Raw genomic sequence first — 25,154 nt, forward strand, 5'->3', positions numbered from 1 at the left:
TTTTGTAAAACACAAACAACAAGACGACCGAGCGAGACAGAAAAGCTCATTTCGACTGCTGCAGATACAGGTGGAAAAATACACAAAGTATTCGGCATCGAACTCACACAAGACAAGTGTTGAAAACAGAGACACACCAGTAGTTCAGACCGTCGGTTCCCGCGAAGCACGATCGTGCAGAACGAGTGAGTTCTTTAAAGGAGATCCAACTCTGGAGAAAACAGTGGCTGGCTAGTTTAGCCTAGCTGGCCAGCAGGCTCGCAGAGGTGTGTGCTGAATCATTTTCAACTTTTTAATGGGAAGTGTGTTTTGTGCATTGGTTGGTAACATCATTTAGTGTTAATTGCACGTTTATGTCATTAGCGTTAATCGTGATAAGTCCGATGGCTGAAGGGCTTGTAGTGGAGTAGGCCTGCAGCGAGGCGAGAGGGCGCAGCGCCAGCGGATTTGAGAGGTTACTGCTGCGTTTCCTGCTCTTGGTCTCATTTAAACGTCTCAGACTTGCTTCGTTGTTTAGAATTAGATTACTTCTTAACATTCATTAGAAAACGCCTCTCAGTTTCAGTCTTGTTGCATGTTTGTGTTGCACAAAAGCGCCGCGAGTGTTACGTTACTCTTGAGCTGAACTGCTGCTTGTGGAGTTATGAAAGTTCTCACAGAAGGGTTTTACTTCTGTGCATCGTTATTAAGATATGAACTATAACTTGAACTAGCCATAAACTTCCCCTTTTGGCTATAGCAAAGTGTCAACCCATTTAATCCCACCAGCACACTTTGTAACTATTGGCGAGGTTGATACGTCTAATCGCCTTTGTTGATGTTTTTTCACAAAGGTGTCATTTATAAAGAAAGTGCAGAATAAGTTGATTTCGTGTACATGTTTACGTTTGTGTTAATGGTCACATAACCAGAGCTGTTTAGTTGCCCCTCTTAAAGGTGTCCTTGTCAAAACCATAATTAAAGTATATATAATACAGATAAAACTACTATATTTTGTTCATATAATATTTGATGGGTCTACTTCTAAAATATCAAGAACGTTTAGCGAGGTAACTTTTTGGTACACATTCTAAAAATATATATATTTTATTGTTACATTTATAGGAAATGTATGTATGAATGTCACCACAATTGCTTGTAAGTTAAATATTCAATTGTTACTTTATTGTTTGTAACTAGGTTGTTTTGAGAAACAAAGCAGTTTTGGACTCTTTGTTGTGCTCACTTAGCTGGGAACAAATCTGGGATTCAGTACATTAATTATAAGTAGTTAAAATACAGCAGGTTTAACTCTGATTTGAAAATTTATGTTATGAGTAGAGATCGACCGATATGGGTTCTTCTATAGCCGATGCCGATGGCCGATATGTGCTGCCAATTTTTAGGGCCGATATCTTGAAGTTTTCCCCTTCATTTGCATGCTAAAATGTCACACTAATAATAAGTGGATGCACAACATTTCTAAACTTATCATTTATTGATCACTGACTTGAATCATCTCTCGAATCTTAATTTTGTGCACTGCATGGTATTAAAAAAAAATGTATCCAAAGTTAACCAAACAAATCAATAAACTGACCAAGTATTAAATATATAAAACAGGTTATATATATATATATATATATATATATATATATATATATATATATATATATATGTCAATCATTTACATAAAATTTTAGAGCATTTATCAAGCAGAATTTTTCAAGTTTGTTGGAACATAAATGTAAACTTAAATATACATTTACATAAATACAATTTTATAAATAAAAATCAATTAAACTGAAAAATATAAAAAATAAAATATATAAAAAATAAATAAATAAATGTTACTGTAGCTCAATTGGTAGAGCATTGCCATATCAATGTTGGGGGTTCGATTCCCCGGGAACACATGATAGGTAAAAATTGATAGTCTGAATGCACTGTAAGTCACTTTGGATAAAAGCGTCCGCTAAATGCATGAATTTAATTTAAATTTAATTTAAATAATAGTAGTGCTGCAAACACACTAGCAACCAGCAACATTTGTGTTTGATAAAATGACACAGAATATCTAAAGTGCATTCTAATTTCAAACTTAGATTGCAGTCTGTTCATTATTAAGATCAAGTACAGTCAACCAAACATGTAAAAGGTTGCACTGGTCAGCAGAGGTGGGTAGAGTACCCAAAAACTGTACTCAAGTAAAAGTAAAAATACTTATAGAAATATTTACTAAAGTAAAAGTACTAGTCTGAATAGTTACTTGAGTAAGAGTAAAAAAGTATCGGATAAAAAATCTACTCAAGTAGTTAGTTAATAGTAACTTTGGGTCATATATACTGAGTCTATTTTTATTTAGATATATAGATAAAATGTTTGTTGTGTGTGTGTGTGTGTATGTATATGTGTATCTCATCAGCCTTTACTCAAGTCTTCAATGTCACATAATCCTTCAGAAATCATTCCAATATGTTGATTTACTATCAATGATGCTCTTTTTATCTTTCTATCCATCAAATAATTCTAAAAAAAATATTAAGCAGCAAAACGGTTTCCAGCACTGGTAATAAATCAATATATTAGATTTATATTTTGAAGGATCATAACTCTGAAGACTGGAGTAACAGCTGATGAAAATTCGGATTTGCATCACGAAATAAATTATATAAGTATGTATTATATATGTATAAATAACCTCTGACACAAAGAAGAGTGAAAACTCCTAACATAACCGCTAAGTTACTGAACATCTGAACATAACGAACCAAATGCACATTGACGGATCTTCTTTCATCTGTTCTGCAAAATGTAAACAAATGTATATTTCTGCAAGTGTAAATATTGTGGAAATATCATTATTAATTGTGTCTAGGCATGGGGGGGGTCGTCATGTGACACACAGCAGCCACAGCATATTGGCAAATTATTATTAAGCATTATTATTATTATTTTTTTTTTTTTCATTTTTATTAGAAACATTCCCAGAAGCATCAACTATATACTGAAATATCTCGATTCTCACTTTTCATAAATTGTTAATAATGATAATATGCGATGGTCAAAGTAGCCTAGTTATGTAATTTATTATAAAAACCTGTCTGTTTACTTAAGTAATATAGGTGTCATGCCATAACATATTTTTAATACGACTTTATATTAAATGTGAATTTAACATTGAAAGTCAATGTGATATAAAAACTGCTATTAATCTTCATTGTTCAGAAAGAGAGCAAATAAAATTTACATTATTAAAGATCATTTTCGCTGACATTCTATCAGTCACTCTCAGAAACTCCCATTAAAATCACTGAACCTGTTAACACTGTGAAATCAATATCTTAATTAAAGATTCGTACACACATCTGCACTTTGTTGTTTCTGACGAGAGAATTCGCCAGAAAGAGGTATTCAGTCAGTGAGCGAGTGAAGGAAGCACCGGGATTTCAGCGATGACTCATCTGAACGCCTCTGATTGGCCAATGCTTTAATAAGCTCAAAAGAATCATGTGTGATTGGTTATAATGTGCAGTGCTGTAAAAAACGCGTCTCTCTCTGATGATATGACTCGCTGAGTTCTATGGAGGTAAATCAGTAGCTAAACTTGAGAGGTTGAAGATCTGAATGTGAGAACTTGTCATATTAATATTTGTATTTGTAAGTTAAAATTTACACTCACAGCTCTGATGTGAAGAGTTGAATCTTTCAATTTGCACACACAGACAATGATCAAAACACCCGTGTTTTGAATTGGAAGTTGTAGATTAATAGTTACAAATGTGTAGAATTACATTCACACAAAGAAAATGACATATACACACGTTTACGACATATTTACTTTTGCACTTTACTTCAGTTTCGCTGCACAACGTCAAGTCGGCACTTACAACCTCTCAGATCTGGAAGTACAAGTTCAAATCCTAGCGCTCTGACTTTTGCTACTCTTTTTGCGGTATTCTGTTGCAAAACTCACTTGTGCACTTGTATATGCAGATGTGAGAGAGCAGAGCTGGGGGCGGGGCTTTGGTGCGAATGAGAACATTTTATTGGTCGATGCCCGAACAATGAACAACGCCAATTGTTTTCACTGAATATCCTTAGCTTTGACAGGATTTTAAGACATTGCATTCATTTTGCCATTCAGGTATTATCTAGTAGACAAATAATGCAACATATTTTATGTATATCCCACTGCATATTGCAGAGTAAACTCGCTGTACCAAAGCATGCTTTGATCTCACCGCCACGCGGTCACGTGGTTCATGGAGCTATCAATAGTACTAAACAAAACGTTTTGTCAATATGCTTGAAATGTATTAATTGGGACAGACAGCAGTTTTATTATATTTGCAGCGATTTCTAGTAATTTGTAACACAAAAAGTGCATTGATTATGCATGGATAACTGCGTTGACTGATGACTATGCGTTATAATAGCAATTTATACTGGAAAATGGAACAGCATTATGTTCTCATACTCCTCCTTGGCAGTTAAATGTGACTAAACAATTAAGTGTAACTTTTAACCAATAAAATAACTGTACTGAATGTTAACTCAGTCATGTTTAGTTAATTTGAAGAGATCATGGTACTAAATAATATGCGCAATAATTATGATTCATGAATGACCATTTGAAATATAACATTTTCTAATATGGTTATTATTTAAACTACAATAACTGTAGTATTTAGGTTTAAATTCCAGTGCAAAGAGGCACGCTTTAAATTAGGGGCATTTGGTGGCCAGAAAGATAATATTCATATGCAATTCCATTGCTTAAACACTAGATGGCCTTGTTGATGTTTAATAAATACATGTATTTAGCTTTACTAGTTGCTCAAAACAGTATTTCTGGTCATAAGTGCTTATTTTTTAGGTTTTGCTGTTTAATGTACATTTAGACACTCGATTTTATATAAAAAAAAATAATAATAATGTTGCATTTAAAAAGGTTCATTACTGACAAGCAAATTAGGAATTTAACCCAATGAAGATGTTAAAATTATTTTTACAAAACATAAAAATAATAAAAACAGCATTATATTGCAACTCTGGTAGAGTGATATGCAGTGGGATATACATATAAAATATGTTGCATTATTTGTCTACCAGATAATACCTGAATGGCAAAATGAATGCAGTGTCTTAAAATCCTGTCAAAGCTAAGGATATTCAGTGAAAACAATTGGCGTTGTTCATTGGTCGGGCATCGACCAATAAAATGTTCTCATTCGCACCAAAGCCCCGCCCCCAGCTCTGCTCTCTCACATCTGCATATACAAGTGCACAAGTGAGATTTGCAACAGAATACCGCAAAAAGAGTAGCAAGAGTCAGAGCGCTAGGATTTGAACTTGTACTTCCAGATCTGAGAGGTTGTAAGTGCCGACTTGACGTTGTGCAGCGAAACTGAAGTAAAGTGCAAAAGTAAATATGTCGTAAACGTGTGTATATGTCATTTTCTTTGTGTGAATGTCATTCTACACATTTGTGACTATTAATCTACAACTTCCAATTCAAAACACAGGTGTTTTGATCATTGTCTGTGTGTGCAAATTGAAAGATTCAACTCTTCACATCAGAGCCATGAGTGTAAATTTTAACTTACAAATACAAATATTTATATGACAAGTTCTCACATTCAGATCTTCAACCTCTCGAGTTTTGCTACTGATTTACCTTCATAGAGTTCTCACGCCGGTGTGATTGTATCAAATATAGAAAATATTAATCGGCTATTTTTTGTCTTTTGGAAGCTGTGTTCAACTTGGTTCCCCTCTGTTATCAGTTACACGTACAACAAACTAATGTCATAGTGGTATCGTGTACTGAGTGTAGCCCAAGTTATACCTGTTGAACCGTAGACAGCGCACATGGTGTTCATCCAATACAGATCTTCATCGCAAGCAAATAATAGCCTTTGCAGATTTGCTTTCAATTCAGTGGGGATCTAAGCCATGTCTTCAACGCTGTTTCTGTTCTTAAACGTTACAACTCTGAGTGAAGTGAACTGTTTCAAACGCTCAGCGCGCGCGGCAGGATACTGAACGAATCATTCAGACTGATTCACGAACCAATTCACTGGTTAGCCAACTGGTTTGATCAAGCCATTGAACAGAATTGACTCAAAAAAATGAATCAGTCGTCAATGGGAATCACTCATTGCCCTGAGAGAAGTAGACGGCGCATTTGGATCAAACTAAAGCATTTACATTTATTGCATTAAGATAAAGTAACGAGAGGAGCGTGGCCCACAGTAACGAAGTAAAAGTACAGATTTTCCCCCAAAAAATTACTCAAGTAAGAGTAAAAGTACCCATCTTTAAATGTACTCCAAAAAGTATTAGTTACCCCAAAAATTTACTCAAGTAAATGTAACAAAGTAAATGTAACTCGTTACTACCCACCTCTGCTGGTCAGTTTAAATAGACCGTAGTATACCGGTCCACTCTGCTGTTATGCCAAGGACGTTTTTGCTCATATGTAGAGGATCATCTTTTCTGTCTAGTTTACATAAAAATAAAATATATATATTATAGTTTAACATTCAGATACATTGCGAAAATGGAAACATTTGGATATGTGCAGAACGAGACGTTAGCAATAACCTCCAACCGCAAACTTGGCTCACTGAGGTGGAACAGCATTTACTACACAGAGCCATAGTTCATGGACAAGCTACACAAAATCGCTTTCAAAATCGTCAATGAATTGCCTGCGATTTTGAAATCAATTTTGTGTAGATTGTCAGTGAACTACGGCTCTGTGTAGTAAAGTCCAACCAGTTTTGCCAAGTCTGCGGTTGTTTTTCATGTCCGCAGGTCTAAGCGACCCCAATCAGAGTGACCATCAGAGAGACGTCTTTTTCATGTAATTCAAAATTACCCAGTTCAAAGGTCAAATGTTGAACTTCAAGATTACGTCCAAGTTGGGTCATGGTTGGACGTCCAAATAGTGGACCTAGTTTGGATATCGAATAGATGTTCAGAAATGGTCATGAACTGACGGACCTAATATAGACATGATCTGACGTCCAGTGTTTAGTGGGTTCCCATGTTTACCACACACAGTAAAAGATACGATTAAAAGTGAAAGATAATAAAATAAACCTGCGAAATTAGATGGTTAGACTTTGAAGATTTAAGAAAAGAAACCGGCAAACCAGAACAAAGCCACATTAATGAAGTCTATATCTCGAACAGCATCCAGAGGCACAGTCACGATCTGACATTTTCTTTGTTTTTTTCATTATCTAACACCCTTTGAAAAAGTGTTTTTTTTTTTTTTTTTTTTTTTGTCTCCGCTGTTTCGATCGCGCCCAAATCTGGAGCACACATATATTCTAGCGATTCAAACTTACATCACAGTCTGTTCATTATCAAAATAAAAATAATCTGCCGAGGGCCGTCCAGTGCCACCGCCAGGCACCGCGGAGGAGATCACCCAGCCGGTGGAGGGCCGAGCAGCAGTGCGTCTGGGAACCAGAATTTTTTATTTTTTTTTCTCTCCCCTCTCTCGTCTCTGTAGCTCCTCCTTCAATCTCCGTTTCTCTCGCCTCGTCTGTCCTACCCCCAGGTTCCCGCAGGTCCCCGTGAGCGGTCCTCCCCGGAGGGAGGGGGTGGGGTTGAGCGCAGTCTCGAGGGTACCCCCTGGCCTGCGAGGGGCGATCGGGGTATGTGACGAGTGGGGCGGGGCCGAGGGATGTGGGAACACGAGTGAGGCCGGTGGAGTGATTGGGAAATCCGCTACACCTGCGACCCACCAACGGTCTTGAGTCCCACAGAGGAGATAGAAGGATATAAAACTGGAGCGACGACAATGCATAGATTTACTTCAGAAGGCCTTTATTAACCCTAAGGGCCGTGTGGAGCACTTTATATGAGGGATGGATGCACTTTATTTTGCTTCAAGATCTACCCCCATTCACTGGCATTATAAAGCTTTGAAGAGTCATCACGTTTTTTAATAAAACTGATTGTATTCGTCTGAAAGAAAGACATATACACATTTGTTGGCTTGAGGGTGATTAAATCATGGGTTAATTTTCATTTATGGGTAAACTATCCCTTTAACATGAAGTCAAACAAACTGTATGAAAATTAAAAATGTAATTAAACTGTTTTATGATGTACAGCTTCATACTATGAGAAATGTCATGTAGAGCTGAAACAACGAATCGATTTAATCGATAAAAATCGATAAAAATCGATTTAATCGATAAAAATCGATTATTAAAATAGTTGTCAACTAATTTAGTCATCGATTCGTTGCTAAATAACTTTTATTTGCCGTAAGCGGCTCATTTCGTGCATATTTCAAATCTGCGGTGACCAAAGTGTGGCAGTAATGAGCCACCGGAGGTTTTACTCAGCCAGTACAGCAGGAGAAGTAGCGAATAGCCAATAGCTGGCCTCGTTTTATGTCACGTGCTTCCCGAACAGCGTCTCTGCAGCATTTAGCGGGATGTGGGAGACTGGGAGTACTTTACTTTGAGCCTTCAAAAAAGAAGAGTAACCTGTAAACTCTGCACTACTGAACTGTTTAAGGGGACGTTCACATATTGCGTCTTTTGCGCGCTCAAGTTCGTTATTTCCAACACCGCACCGAGTTAAAAACATCTCAACTTTTCAGAATGCTGCAAGCGCATCGCGGGTCATGTTACAAGAACTAACCAATCAGCTTCACCCTTTCCCGTAACAACGTTAAAAGCTCAGTCAAGATGAAAGGAACAGCTGATCATAGTTGTATATGGATTTCCATTTTGAAATAAATTTAGTAGCAGAGCTACTGCAAGCGATTTTTTGAGCTGCAAATCCATTTATCCTTTGCTGAAATTTCCGCGTCTTCAAGGAGAGAGCACGTCATGGTTGCTTAGCAAAGGCAGACGCCTCAGGGGCGCTTCTGCAAGAGCGCTTTGGAAAGGAGGAGAATGCGGCGCGCCTAGCGTTTTCCACGCGTTTTTAGGCACGATATGTGAACGGCCCCTAAGACTTTTATTTGTGCAGATTCTCCACTACAATGTTGTTTGCAAATGTTTAGTCGTAAAAGCTGATAACATTGCTTTTTAACAGTTAACATTTAAAGCTTTACAAACATGTTCTGTGATCAGTTTGTCGTTTACCAGTTCATAATTCAGTCGTGCAGCCTAATTATGACTGAATGAGAGAGGTAAATGTTTAAAGATATTTGAAATGCACTTTTTTTCTAAGTATTCACTGCTCTTTTTCACACAGCAGGTTTTTTGTGTGTGACTGTCCAATTTTTTTTTCTGGACAACCTTCTGATGGATTTTACTTTAAATTGTGAGTTCCATTCAGGTTTCATGCCATTAGCACTTTATTCGAAGGATTGTTTACAATTTCACAGCAAAAGCTATAAAGCTGTTTCCCAGTAAATAATAAAATACAATGCACTGCAATTTTATTCTGTTTTATCCTTACTCTTCGTGAAAATATGTTCTGAAAGATTCCTTAATAAGCTTCATTCGGGATGTTAAACTACTTTAGGAGCTCTAAGGACTGCCATGGTGAAAACATTATTTTAAATCTCCTTGTGAAATTTGCTAGAGTATGGGTCAGTGTTCTGATTGCAGAAGAGTTCGACAAAGGATTACTAACACAATAAAACAACTCCAGGTATATTTTTGATTAGGATATGACAGTGCAAAATGGTTAAAATCTCTTAAAAATCTATGCTGAAGGATAAAGACCATTTATTAATAATTTACTTGGGGAAAAAATTTAAAAAACTAAAATATAAGTACATAAACCGATTAATCGTAAAAATAATCGACAGATTAATCGATTATCAAAATAATCGTTAGTTGCAGCCCTAATGTCATGTAAACTAATTTAATAGGGATGCACCAAAATGAAAATGGCTGAAGCCGAATAAAATGAAAAACACTGGGCCATAGGCTGAATATCGAACAGGATTATTTTTATTTTTCATTTTGCCCATTTTTTTCACCATTGTATACATTAACCAATATTTACTTAACACTGAACTTTTTTTACATTCTAGCAGACATTATACCAATAAAACACAATTTAACTTAAAATTAATAAGTTAGTAAAATAATATTTTTGAGACCCTCTTCTTTAATAAGGCATGTATTTTTTTTTTTTTTTTTTTATAAATGCAGCCTTGCTGAGTAGAAGAGTCTTCTTTTAAAACATTACAAAAATATTAAGATCCCAGTCTGAACGCTGTGTGAATGCTATAATAAATAAAAACCAGTCTCTTTCTGTCTGTGCTTGTAATGTTTTTTGCATCTTTCTCTGACACTTTTAAATGCTTCCACACTGTGACATGTTTATAGCATTAGTGCACGCCTCTATTTGATCGTGTCATGTCATTGTTCGGTACAATTTATTCTGACTTTTTCTGCTTATTCGCTGAACAAATAAAGAGAGAGCTTTTGTTGCTATTTTTGGCTGTCTAATTTCGGTTGCTGAAAATTCGGTGCATCCCTATAATATAAATATGACTTTTCTGCCTAGTTAAGGATGCATGTAATGTGCATGCATTTATTTTTTGCACTATAAGCAATCAATGTTGCTCTATTTTTTGTTGTTCTTTTTCTGCAGGTGTGAGGAGTTGGGAGCTGAATGCTTGCCTATGAAACAATAACTCACAAAAATTCAGAATAAAAGTAAAAGAGATCAAGAATAGAGAGAAGAATTATCCAGCAATAGTTACAGTATTACAAACTGCCCTGAAATTTTCCGAACAGCAGTTGCTGTTATTTATGCTGCCACAAATTCTTAATCATTGTATGTTTTTTTTTTTCAAGTATTTCCAAATTGCTGAATATTTTTTTTCTTTAAAGATTTTCTTTGAAGTTACTGGCACATTACAGTGTTGTGCCGTCTTCCTTATATCTGGCTAGATATTCATCAGCCGTTATCTCTGTGAAACTGGCAGCTATTATAATATTCATACAGAGTTTAGAATTACTAAGTCCACTTCAGCATACAGAACCACTGTACTGGTTCTGACAGAACCACCTCATTCCTGTCCGCGTTCATACTGGTCCTTTACAGTCCTGTTCTTTGGACAAGGTAAGCAAGACATACTTGACGTATCATGTTAATCTCACATTATGATAAATGAGACTCAAAAACCTCAATCAGTGTTTTGTTCAGATTTTTTGTTTTGTTTTCCCTTTGGTTAACAGAAACCCCTGAGCCCTCTGGACATAGAATATGACTGCTGAGACACTTACCTTCGGTCCAGAATGGTAATATATGTATTTCAGATAGTATTACTTCAAATTAATGCTATTTCTTGCAGATGTGCATTCATGGTCAGGAGATGTGGAGCCATGATCCAAAATCATTTTAATTTTCTGACGCCGCTCTTACCTAATGAAACCGTTTTAGTTACCATGTCCGTGCTTGTTTACCATCCCTCCTCTACCATGCTTTACTTGCCAAAACAAATTTTTACTTGCATTTGGCACTACCCAAATATTTAGGATTTTGACCAAAAAAAACATTGTGCTTATTGGCACAATGTTGAAGGAACACACTTTTTTTTCCTTCTTTCTCTTCTTTCTTCCTTCTCTGTCTCGCCCTCACATTGGGAGTTGTGAGGAGAATCGCATATGTTTGTTTAGATGTAGGTCAGATGTCCAGATATTGTATGTTTATCTAATTTGATTTCTAACTAATGCAGCACCACTAAAAACAAAACCAAAACATGACTGAGGAACTCAAAGGCTGCGTTTATACTGCAAGTCTTAATGCACAAATCCAATCTTTTGACCATATCCGATTTTTTGGCCCGTCTGTTTACATTCACTTCAGACACGACTGGTATCCAATACCTGTGTTTACATTGATTCCCGTCCTAAAGGATTGTCTGCAATGATCGCTTTACTATACACATGGTAGACCCTCGGGTTTTAAATGACTGTGCTATTAAAATTACTTATAATTCACATCGAATGGCCATTAATATTTGCCAGCCTGGACAACGGCTGTCATGGATGATTTGCAGCAAAAAATCTGACTGAAAGGATAGTGACCGGAAAATAACGGTAATTGTAATTTGTTAAACTATTTTATCTACTGCTCATTAGAGATAGAATTGTTTAGTGAAATAAAGATGATATTTACTGAAATTAATTCGAATGAATTAACTAGCGAGTGAGAGAGAGAGAACAAACGGAACGAACGTATGCACCCACGTGCGAGAGAGCAAGTGATTATGAAACATCGCGAACAAGCTTGTTGGTTTAATTACAAAAACTGTTATCACCTCATTGCTGAGAAATATAATGTAGCTTTTAGCTGTTGTATTAAAAAAATTCACGGGGCAGGGGTTGAAAACCAGCTCCTGAATGTGCAATTTCTTACCTATAAAAAGTTTCCATCTCAAAATCTGATTTTTTTGTGCCAGTGTAAATGCAGCCAAAGTTGCAGGTTTCTTGACCTGATAAATACTTTTAAAATATAATAATAATATAATGATAATCTGACTTTTTCCCTTATTATTTGGTGTGCAATAAATTTATGAACTGCCACATTCATGTTTTTTTTTTTCTGACCTACTTCCCGATAAGTGTCACCAGGATGGAGGAAACAGATGTTTCCCCTTTCTGTGTGATTTTTATTTATTTTTAATCTATAAATAAAAGATCAAACTCCTATCTTTTTCTGCATATACACAATCTTGAATCGAGAGTGATTAATTGTTTTTAAATGGGCGATGGGAATAATTACGACAGTGTCTGCTTTCTTGAGGCTCCGTGCACTATCCAGAGGGGGGAGTGTGACGTCCCCTCCCCCTTCCCCTGCAATGCCAAAGTCCAAGTTGGCAGACTACCGCTATGGCCGCGAGGAGATGTTAGCACTTTATGTCAAAGATAACAAGGTGAGGAACTCCTGCAGTAAAGTCAAATAAATTAAACTGAACAAGCCACCTGTATACATCAAGAGCCTTATTATTATTGTAGTAGTTCAAGTGTTAATATAAAAATGTATTATTATTTACCAATTACATATTTAATAGAGATTTTGTTTGTGTATTTAGATCCCTGAGGACATGCAGGATAAGGAGTTTGCTGCTATCCTGCAGGAAGAGCCTCAGCAGCCGTTGGCCTTGGTGCCCCTGACTGAGGAGGAGCAGGTGAGTCCACTCTTCTCTGGCTTCACTAATGCATAGTGTAGTGGTCACAAGGCAAATTTCATCTGTTTCTTTAGATAATAACATTATTTATTATTATTTATTAATAATATTGGGGTTTTTTTGGGAGGGGGTTGTATGCACGTCAGTCAACTTTTTCGCTTAATTTTCTCTCACTTTTCAGAGAAACTTCTCCATGTCTGTGAACAGTGTGGCTGTGCTAAGGCTTATGGGTAAAGGAGGTGGAGCTGTACCAACAGGTGTAGCTCGAGGGCGTGGAAGCACTCGAGGCGGTCGAGGTGGGTTGTGACCTACGGTGTTGCAGAGGTGACATTTTTTTTGGACCAACCCATTTGTTGATGCTAGTGCAGAAATTAAATTTTAACTTTAATAAATAATTTCAGTGTGGACATGAGTACTGAATAAATGATTTGTTCTGTGTGTGTCATGTTATGGTGAAAATCGTCATTCCAGTTACATGCGTTTCTTCATCTTTTGTAAATCATTAAAGAATCATGATAACATTGTTATGCGTTTCATTTGGGTGAATCGCAAGAATTATCCAAGTCACATTTTATTTGTTCTCAAGAAATTTAGTACAATATTAAATGCATGTTATTGATATCGTTAATGGAATAATATTTTAAAAAGGCGTTTTAATCATCTTTTTGTTTATTTGTCTGCAGGGAGAGGCAGAGGAGAGGGTGGATTCTACCAAAGAAGTGTGGATGAAGAAGTCTGTTTTGGCCGAGGACGAGAGATGCACCGCAGTCAGAGCTGGGATGACAGGTTAAGCTTTACAGTCATTTGTAAATTAAGTGTTCTATAGGATGTACATATTTGTCTGAATATCAGTATGTTTATAACTTGCATTTTTGTAACTTAAATTTGTCAAAACATTGGTACAGAATGAACAGCAGAATAGATTTGAGATGTTTAAATGTTCTGTTATGCTGATCATTATTATTTGCTGTTTCAGAGGTGAGCGGCGCTTTGAAAAGCCATTGAGGCGGGATGGTGGGCGTGGTGGTTTTGAGGAGGGAGGAGCAGTAGGAAGGAAGGACTATGCACGCTCAGACAGTGAAAACTGGCGTACACTCAGAGAGGGGCAGGAAGACGATGATGGGGCAGAACCTGGGGGAAGCTGGAGGATTGCTGGAGGTCGTCGTGATGGTAATTTCACTTCTGTTTTATTTTATTTTTTCCCATTATTTTATTTATTTGAATTTTTTAACTGGCCTTTTTCTTCATCTAGATGGAGGTCCTCGTTCAGCAGGATGGCGGGATCACAGCAGTGGGGATGGCCGTCGTAGGAAGTTTGACTTTGACTTCCGAGATGGAGAAGGTGGACGTAGAAGGGCTGGAAGTGAGGGAGGAGAGGATGAACGAGATGGCCTGCCTGAGTGGTGCACCGATGAAGAAGAAGGGGAAATGGGAACCTTTGATTCTTCTGGAGCCTTTATGTGCATCAAGGTTTGCTTCTTCAAAAAAAATGTCAATGTCTGCTAAGTAACTTCCTGTTAAGTAAGTAAAAGAAAGAAATCGATTAAATCATGTTTGTTGTGACCCTTTAGAAAAGCTCCAGAGATGCAATCCCTGAAGACCAGGAACTGGAATTTGAAGCTCTGGAGGAGGAAGAGGAGGGTGGTCAGGAGAAGCTGGACAGCCCTGATGATAAATGTAAGAAACAGGGGTGCTTGAAGTACTTGAATTTGACTTGAAATTTAAGTCCTGTTAAACCCTTGAAAACTGCCATATTTTTGAGAGGGTACTTGAAAAGTACTTGAATTTTTAAAGGAGAATATATATGAAATGTGTTATTTATTTTCCACAATAAAACTATGTTTGTGCAAAATTAATGATGCAGCTGATATAAACAGAAGTTTTTCACCTGGCTTTTAGCAGTGCACGAGATCTCGCGATATTATTCTTGAGGTGAAAAGTGGTCTTGCGATATTAGTAGAGATGTTCCGATAACCTTTTTCTCTTCCCGATACCGATTCCGATACCTGAGCTCAGGGTATCGGCCGATACAGAGTACTGATCCGATACCTGGGTGTGTATCTGTATATACAGCTGTATATACTACTAGCCCTCTGTAAATTGCTAGAATTATTTTATGGTGTGCTTCAGACTTATCCCTTAATAAAACATGAACAAATACATGGTGAACTACTGTATTTATTACAGTATTTTTATTATCCTACATGAATTTGACAGTAATATTATTTATTTTCTTAAGCGAAAAAGAACTTCATCAAATGCAGCCAAAAATCTAACACCGCAAACTAAAAAAGGTATTTTAGTTTTACAATATAACTATAAAAAACTCCAACAAATAAGTCTAGGAATATAAAATTCGGTGATATTTCCGATACTTCCTCTGCTGCAAGTTTGTGTTGCTTAACTTGCTTCTGGGAAACAGTGAATGTTATTTCACTAGATTTGTTACGCAAATCATGTATAAAGTTATACCAACACAGGAGAATTACTCAGCATATTTCTAAGTATTTAATTTGTTGTACATCGCGATTTCAATATATAAGTTCAAACCCTTGCTCGGAGTTTGCAGGTGGCCAAATATTAAAATATACATGGAAATAACATCCTTGAATTATGCTGTAAAGTGAAGCATCATCAGGCCTTTGGCGCCCTCTACAGGTGTTTGTTATAATACATAATAAACTTAAGTTGGTTATGTTTATATTTTTTGTAGACATATTACATTATGTGGGACACATTGGGGCAGCTTGTGGCCTAAGGGACTTGTAACCTAAAGGTCACAGGTTGGGGTCTCCGTGTCAGCAGGAGCTGTAGGTGGGGGAGTAAATGAACAGCGCTCTGTTCCACCTTCAATACCCATGGCTGAAGTGCCCTTGAGCAAGGCACTGAACCTTCAGTTGCTCCCTGGGCGCTGGAGCAAATAGCTGCCCACTGCTCCGTGTGTGTGTGTGTGTTCGGGTTCGTGTTCTCCTTATTCGCTTGGTTGGGTTAAATGCAGAGCACCAATTCCGAACCAAGTATCTGTGTATCTCTTGAGCTTAGTGTATTGTCACACCCTAGTGTTGGTAAGGGAATGATAAAGTTCATAATTTCACAAGTGTAGTCTATGATATAGCTTTCATTGTTCAGGTCAATCATATTCATGAAAAAAAAACAGTTTGAGTAAGGAAAGCGATAATTTTGCCATAATATCCTTTAAGATGTTAAAGTTGCCAGAGTCATTGTGTGCTTTTGTGCTGCACTTTATATGTGCACCTTCTTCATTTGTGTGAGGGAGTGACAGAACAATTTTACCAGTGAACTTTTGTTTTATTAGTTTACTAGAATTTGATAATATTGTTTGATAAGTGAGATCTCTGATTTTAGTCCTTGAAAACCAAAAAAGTAGTGCTTAAAGTCTTTAAGTCCTGGAATTTCATTTTGCAGTTTAAGTATGAACCCTGACCCCTGTTTCACACCGCAAGCGTGAGCGGTGCGGTAGCAGCGCGTCCGCGCAACTACACCGTCACTGCAGCAGGAGACTCTCGCGAGTATTCACACTGGAAGCGTATAAGTACAGCGTCAGAGCAGCGGCTGCAAATGGTGTTCCGCAGAAAAGATAACCATTTCAAACAATGTGTATAATTCTTTTAACATTTGTTTTTATAACAATACACCATACTTTCACCCAAAACGATTAATTAAAAAGTTTAAATGGGTAAATAGATATTTGTTATACTTAATTTTCTTTTCTGGCATAATTGTTAAAACACTAGACATTGTCATTGTTGTTAAAACTCTTGACATGCTTATTCTGTGCATTTTGAACAAGTTTTGTGTAAAATCATATTTATTTTTCCATCAAAAGTTTGCTTTCACTTTAATTGAGCGTGAGCAGCACAGCAAAAATAGACCTGACACCAAAACCCCCGCTTCACTGCTGTTCACGGCACGCGACGCTCCTGCTTGACGCTCACACGCTGCTCCTGGTCCCGGTGTGAATGCACTCATTGATTAACATGGACGCCGAAAAAAATACGCGCTGCTCGCGCGCCGCTCACGCTTGTGGTGTGAAACAGGGGTCAAGAAAATAATCTGATTTGACGTTGTATCCGGCACATTTAGCAGGAAGTGACTGTTGCCTTTTGTTCTGCATCATGTCACGTGCTTTGAGCAGGAAAGAACATTAAACCATTAGTGTCTTCTGTTTCTCACATGAAAGTGTTGTTTTGCTGTTTTCTAAACTCGATCTCTTCTTTTTTCAGCGGAAGCATGTGAGGCACTAACTGTGTGGGATGGAGATAGAAACTCATCATCTCCTCATGCTGTGTCTGTTCCTGCCCCTGTGCACCCTGTTGCAGAGGAAGAGACTCCCAAACCCATAGTCACTCCTCCCTCGAAACCTGCACCCCAACCAGATGAAGGTACTCTATCTCTTGCTTCCTTTTTTTTTGTGATTCCCCCTACCTTTTTTTTTCCAAGAATATGCAATACAAAACAACACTGGACTAAGACCAGGTTTGTTTCTACAGATGCAGCTCCAGCAGGTAGCCCCACACCACAGACGCAGAGCTCCTCTCCTCCCTCAACCACTGGCACTGACCTTCCAACCGTAGGGGGAGACACAGAGGAGGAAGATGGCATGAAGCACCTTCAGCAGGTCAGTGTGTGTGTTTGCTTATTTTTTAGCTTTACATTCTTATCATAGAAGCTCAGATTAAAACGTAAATCTGTATTTTAAAGGAGGCTGAGAAGATGGTGGCGTCCCTGCAAGACACGTCCCTTGAAGAGGAATGTTTCACTCAAGCGCTTCAGGAGAGCCACATCATTGCGGCACACACTCATACACACCCGAAGGCACACACACACTCTCACTCAACCTCACACACTCTCCCGCACTCCAGCGCCAGCGCTCTGCCCCTGTCCCACGAATCAGCAATGAAGTGGTTCTACAAAGACCCTCAAGGGGAGATTCAAGGTAATTCTCACTACAACGTCAATCTCGGAGGGGTTTTATTTGTTCATTGCACCATATGGTGGGCTTTATTGGTTGTCTCTCTTTCAGGTCCATTCACTACAGTGGAGATGTGTGAGTGGTTTCAGGCAGGGTATTTCACCATGAACCTACTGGTCAAACGTGGCTGTGATGAGGGATTTCAGCCCCTGGGTGAAGTCATTAAGATGTGGGGGCGTGTGCCTTTCTCTCCCGGCCCCTCCCCTCCTCCACTTCTGGTGAGGAAATATCCAGAATTGGGTTTGATGATGCTTTGTGCCATGTATTAGTATTAAGCCACTCAGGGCTTTGTGTTACAATGATTTTAACTATGATCTTATACCCCAACCATGGTAAAATCAAGCACAGCCTTGAGTTGCTTGTTGCTTTTGTAAAATATTCAAGTAGATATTAGATCTTTAACCTTTCAGGGCAGTGCTCCGACATATTGAGGTCATGTTACAGGCAACCCACATTCAATTCCCTTTAAGGCCTTTTCTCTTACCCATATTCTTCTGTTTTACCTGGTCATTTCCTGACTGTTCTCTTCTATTTAAATTCAAAAATAAAGTTTAAAGTATTCAAGTTGGATGGAAGTACACCTTTTTTTAATCTGTTTTTGTTTCTTTAGGGGAACATGGACCAGGAGCTGTTGAAGAAACAGTTAGAACAAGCTGCCACTGCAGCCCTGTACCAACAACTTCAGATGAGATTTCAGCACGGGAACAGGTATCACCAACTTATATATCATATACTTTGTTTTTGCTTTGTTTTGTGTTTTGGATTTGTGAGTGATGTGTTTGGGTCTCAGGTGTGGGGAGACTGGGATGATGCCTGCGATGAACAGGTCCATGTCAGTGCCAGACACCGGGCCCATGTGGGACATGCCTACCTCAGTCTCTCAGCAGTCAGGTAATACCAGCTGCATTGATGCTTGGTAATAGCCACTTTACTTTGTCAAGTGCTATTGTTACACCACTGTTTTTTTCTGTTTTGTAGGCAGTGAGACCAGTCTATGGGACTTAACCATGAGTAACTCCACTCAGGGTCCAACTCTTGAACATTTGCAGAAAGTACGTAACTTAACGTAATCTTGAAAGTGCCATTCAACATATGCTATAGTAAAACAGTACATTTGTCTTGTCTTGAACAAGGGTTCATTGATTACTAAAACCTAAAGTACTTTCTTTTTTATGTGAATGTTTAGAAAATGTGTACAGCTGAGTGCATAGCCTGGATCTTGTCTTGTGTCTGTGCTATTACTCTCCAGAAGTTATGACCGATTTAAAAGAAAACGTTCTACCTGATTAAACAGAGTTATGGGTGTTTCACACAAGTGTTCATTATCGTTGGCATTTATTGCCGCCTCGAGATTTGTTTTTAAACAGCGATTCAGGGTATGAAGTACAAAATACGGTTATAAAAATTAACCTGCATGCTTACTGTACATATGTACCATGATTATGAAGAATTTTACGTAACACACACATATATACTGTATACATAAAAACCAAAGTATACTGTGGCCTTTCAGCATGACTGTGATGTCACTAATTAATCACTCTTCTAGTTGATCTAGCAATGTCATGTTGAATGTGTAAACTTCATCCATATCGCTCTTTCTGTAATTGAGTGTGTGCTGCCCATGTGTTAGATCCAGCAGGAGAGGCGTGAAGCTGAACTCAGGGTGAAGCGTGAAGAAGAAGAGAGGAAACGGAGGGAGGAAAAGCGCCGGCAGCAGGAGGAACAGAAGAGGAGAGAGGAGGAGGAGCTTTATAGACGAAAACAGGTGAGCGCACTCTCACACTAGGACACGACTAGTTCAATGTTTATGATGTGTAACATGTTTGAATGTTGGTGTTTTACAGCAGTGCCGTCAGCAGCAGGAATTGATCATGAAGTTTCTGCAGCAGAGCCAGCAGCAGCAGAGCATGCCAGGGGGCGCAGGATGGAGCGGAAGCCAGGCAGGAGCTTTGTCTCTGGGCAAAGCTACCGGAAAGAGCATGGGACTCCTGGAGCTGGAGGCAGAGAGACTTCACAAACAGCAGCAGAGAGCTCAGCAGCAGCAAAGGGTAAATACATCTTGACATCCACATGAGCAGTGAATTGGCAAATAGCTTGTGTTTCAAGAGGTCTTCCTCGAATGGGTTGCTGTTATTTTAGTTCATTATAGCATTGTTTCGTTCAGCATGGAGGTTTGACAATGGGCCAGTGGAGTGATGGGCCATCTGGGATGTGGTCTGGAGCTGGCATGGAAGGGAAGGTCGGAGGCGGCAACCCTGCAATGGGCATGTGGGATGAACCCATGAAGAACCAGGCCAGCCATCGCAACATTGGCCTGAAGAACAGCCGCAGCAGTCCCTCTCTCAGGTACAAAAATTTGCATTCCTTTCCGTTTAAACCAGTGTTTGTTTTTTACACACAATGTTCGCCGCAAACATCTCTGTGTTCTCAGTGAGCAGTACCTGCTGAATCGGCGTAAGCGTACTGATGATGAGGATAGACTTCTGAAGCTTCTTCAGGGGATGAAACCTCAGGACGGTTTCACCACTTGGTGTGAACAGATGCTCCACGCTCTAAACACCTCTGCAAATAACTCCTCTTCACTGGATGGTAACTGTCACATCTGCCATTTGCTGCTTTTTTTCTCCACAAAGAGCTGAAATTAAATTTATCATGCTTATATTTTTCTCTGTAGTGCCCACCATTGTAGCGTATCTGAAGGAGGTGGAGTCTCCATATGAAGTTCACGATTTTATCCGCATTTATCTGGGCGATACCATTGAAGCCAAAGAGTTTGCCAAGCAGTTCCTGGAGCGCCGTGCCAAACAGAAAGCAAACCACCAGAGACAACAGCAACAGGTTTGTGAATGACAATTTGTCTTGTTTCACGTTTGGTTTGATAACTCCCCCAACAAACATACCCCCCAACCCCCCCCCCCCCACCCCCCAGCACACACACTTTTTTTTTTTTTTTTTTTTTGGCACATTGGGTGAGTCTTAATGTACTGAAACTTTCCACAGCTGTCCAAGGAAGTCTCTGGATTGAACATGAACTTCCCCCTGCAGGTAGATGCATATGCTTTCACTGGATTCTTTAAAAAAAAGACATTCCATAGTATTTTCAATATTAGTTTTAATATTTATATAATAGTCCATTGTTTAAAGTCTTCCTGGTTTTTCTCCTTGCAGTCAATGTTCCAGGCATCTCATATGGGTAAGGGCGGCAGTGTGTATGACACTCAGGGAGGAAAAGCGAAGAAAAAGCCTAGCATGATGCTCCATTCTGACCCCAGTATCCTCGGTTAGCGTGAACGCTCGCATAAACACTCACAAACTCCTGCTGGGTTATATTCAGCTTTACCCATCAGCATGCATACATTATTGAGAATAACCCTTGAACTACTGTTGTTTTAATCTGAGTTCTGGCTCCTTGTCAAATTATTGTCAGGGTCCTAGTGATTTCTTCATCTAGCAAAGAGGATCTATTTACTGACGTACTTATTGAAAAGCATTTTCTGCCCTGCTACAAGGGAAAAGAAGTACAAGCAGTGTTTATGAATTAGTCATTCGTATACTCCCAGGCGGGAAATGTTTTTGTAAAAAGTCCACCCTCAGACCTCTCAACCGCTGTTCTTCTAATTCCCATCTCCGCAGGCTACTCATTCCTGGGGGGAGGTGAGCTTGAGCAGGTGGAGGATTACTGACCCAGCCCGTCTACTTGAGTTTACCTGAGGCCTTAAACCTGGAGCAAATCAGCAGAGGAATGTGCACTGCTCAATTAGGGAAGGGGCGGGCAATATTTGTCCTTACCCCCTCTCTTTCTCCCTCTTTCTCTCACTCTGCACTGTGAGAGGAGCAGAAGGAGGTTATTGGGAGGTTCAGTGTAAAGAGGAGATCCTCTTCTGCCTCCCTTCAGTAAAGCACCTTACCGAAACCGTTGCACTTTAATGTTTTCATATTTGAAATGGAGTTGTCTTTTTTTTTTTTACAATGCAAAACTGTGTGAATATATTGTTGCATATATTATGTGTAGAATATTTGTATGACTATACATACGAGAAGTAGGAATGGTGCGGTTTCTGCCATATCAGACGTGGAGGTTGAGAAACGTTGTTGGGGAGATGCAAGTTGAGCATTTCTCCTAAAAGACAAACACTGTTGTATTTTTATGTTCAAGGTAAAGCTATAAAAATATGAATTTTGAAAACTTGAAGATTTGCACTTGTTTTACAAAAAAAAAAAAAGACAAAAAAAGTTAGAATATGTTGAGTTTTGAGTGCAAGCATAAGAGAGATGAAGTCTGCACAAATTTTATTGCTTTCCGAAGTGTATAAAACAAATGCCATGCTTTTATTTTGTTCAACACAATTTTGTACTTCATTGCGCATGTGTGCTAAAGTGTGTGTGCATGAACGGACAGAAGTAGTTTGTGCTTTTTTTGTAAATAGGCTCTTAAAGAGACTGATAGGACAGTCAAGCATTGCGCTTTTACCCTCCAGTGTTTCAAAGCATGACTGAGGTGCTGTTTGGCCCATTTGGCTCTGTTCTAAGAGGGCAATCGGGGTCTCTGGGTTTGTGTTTGATGTATGAATGTAGCTCCGCTGTTGTTTGTACACCAACTACTTGCATTACAACTCTTCCCCTTTCATTCATTCTCAGTCCACGATGTGAATTGTTGCCTTCTGTCCAGAAAGTGTGTGTGTTTGTGTGTGTGTGTGATTGCTGTTGGCTGGTGTTTTGAGACAGTCACAAGGGCACTGTGATTCTGTGTGTCGATTGTTACTTTCTTTTTTTTGTTGCTGTTGACAAAGGATGAATGATTTATTTTTTTATTGTTCTATACAAAGTATTTGAACTTTGAGTTGGAGCACTTTCTAGGCTGCTACCTTGTATTTTCTGAATAATGTTTTTTTATTTGTTAGCGTTTTTTTTTCATTTCATTTTTCCTCTTGATGATGTTGTATTATGAATGAATGTATTCCAAAACAAACCATGTATAACAGTAGTACATCTAACAAGAAGGCTTGAGTGTCCCGGGGTGAAATGGGACACACCTAACCATTCGGAATATGCCTGTTGTCAGAGGTCAGATTCTGGGATGCACATGGCTTGTACCAAGCTGATGGTCTCTGGCTGCTTGTGCTCTTCCAGAACTTTCTCACAGCAACCAGAGATTCTGTTTGTCTCCCAACATCTTGATGAAACTGTTGTTTTGCCATCTTGTTACTTGTGCTCTTGACACAGGGCAATTGAGAGCCAAGGATCTGCTGTGTGTAGCAGTTTTTTTTTGGTTTTTTTTTTGAAAAGAGAATCTATTCCCCCTCCAATACATAACTTTTGGGATTGAAATATTTGATGTTTTACATCATAAATGTTTAATCACCTGAATCCTCTGAATAGGAAGAGACTGAGGAACGGAGCGGAGGAGATTCCGGTACTTGATCTTTAGAAAAGAAAAAAAAATCCTCCTTTAAGCATAGTTCTGAATGGATTATATTTTTGTAAAAACAAAAACAAAAAAAGACAATGACTGAAAACAAGCATGGAGAAGTGGATATCAGCACTAATTCAAACGCCATCCTGGAGTCAGAAAAGGAGTGGCAACCAGCTGCATTTAGTGCTACACACAGAGAGTGACTGAGGGATAATGTGCAGATCCATTTCATCCTCGCACCAAAGGGATGGAGTTTTCGGCATCCTTTGAGCTGCGGTCCCCACTGCTCTCTGCAACACTATCAAATGAAGGAAAATCCTACAGCATTTGAGAAAAAAAAGTGGTCATTTTGAATGTTTTGATTTATAAAAAAAAAAGGGGAAAAAAAACCTTTATGCCTTTTTAGAAGATTTATTTGTGGAGAAAGCGTAGATTCTAACATCTATCAATCATATTTCTTCAAAAACTTCCTTCCCTGCTAAGGGGTTAAAGGAGTCTAGATGTGATGAATGTTTGGAGAGGAGATGAACTGATGCAGACTCTCCTCATTTCTTCGCGCACTTCACTTGAACTAAATCTCAAGGACACAGACTTGTCATGATTGCCTGTCAATACAGTGAAAAAAATGAGAGTATTACAGCAATTGTTGACATTATGGAGTTCATGGATGCTTGTGAAACATCTGAGATGAAGTGAAGCAGGTAAGATGCGACAGGCCAAGATTGAAATTTGTAATTTTATTCGCATTGTGGTTGTTTTAATCCCAGCTGGGTTTTGTTTTTCAGGATGGACGTAACCTAGATCTCCCTGCTGGGACCATCACACCCACCAATACGCGTCTTCTGATGTTGTCAAACTGGGTTAAGCAAGAGGCCACAACTCTTCCTCTGCTTTCTTTCTCTCTTCATCTATCTTTTGACCTGACAGCGTAGAATGGGACCCACAGACAGACTGCATGTGGAGAGACTTTGTATGTGTCTGTACAGACACTCGTACATTCTTCCAGCTCGCTCATGTGCGAGGTGGGGACTGGATGCCCTGTATATAATGTAAATGATTTTGGCCCTTGTTTGTTGGATTCTGTCTGTCGTAGTTCGTCATTTTGAATGTTTCACATGCCTTAATTGTACAAAATAGAACTGCCCTAGTCAACATTAATGTAACGCTCATTAGAAAAAAACAGCACAGGCTATATCTACATCACTCAGTCATCTAAAGGAATCTGAGCCTGGCTGAGGATGTTTCTCCATACTTGTACTTTATTCATCATACAAGACTGTGGGATGTTTTCTATGTATTGTTGGTATGTTAATGTTCAAGTGAATAACTGCAATTATTGACATGTACAGATAAAGGTTAATGAACATTGGTATATGCTAAAATCTGAAAAAGTTAAAAAGAGCTAGTTTGCCTTCTATCAGTTTGGCATTGAATTTTGTTTTTGTTTTTTTTAGTGGGTACGTAAAGAATATGGGGGTTAGTTTTGCTTTGAGAAGATCAAAATATGTTAAACTGAAAAATAAAAATAAAAACAATTAAATGCTTAACTTGTTTTCTGTCATTGTTACAATTAAAGTTGGCTTTGAGACCATCGTGTCTTAAATGCGGTCAGATTTGACTCCTGCTTTGCG

The 25,154-nt window shown here is 38.5% G+C and overlaps 1 pseudogene; it reads left to right on the forward strand.

Moving 5' to 3' along the window:
• LOC132132802 (GRB10-interacting GYF protein 1-like) lies at positions 1 to 25,070 on the forward strand (annotated as a pseudogene).
• The last annotated feature ends 84 nt before the right edge of the window (positions 25,071 to 25,154 follow it).

This window comes from Carassius carassius, chromosome 49 (genome assembly GCF_963082965.1).
Source record: "Carassius carassius chromosome 49, fCarCar2.1, whole genome shotgun sequence".
In the NCBI taxonomy this organism is placed as follows: Eukaryota; Metazoa; Chordata; class Actinopteri; order Cypriniformes; family Cyprinidae; genus Carassius; species Carassius carassius.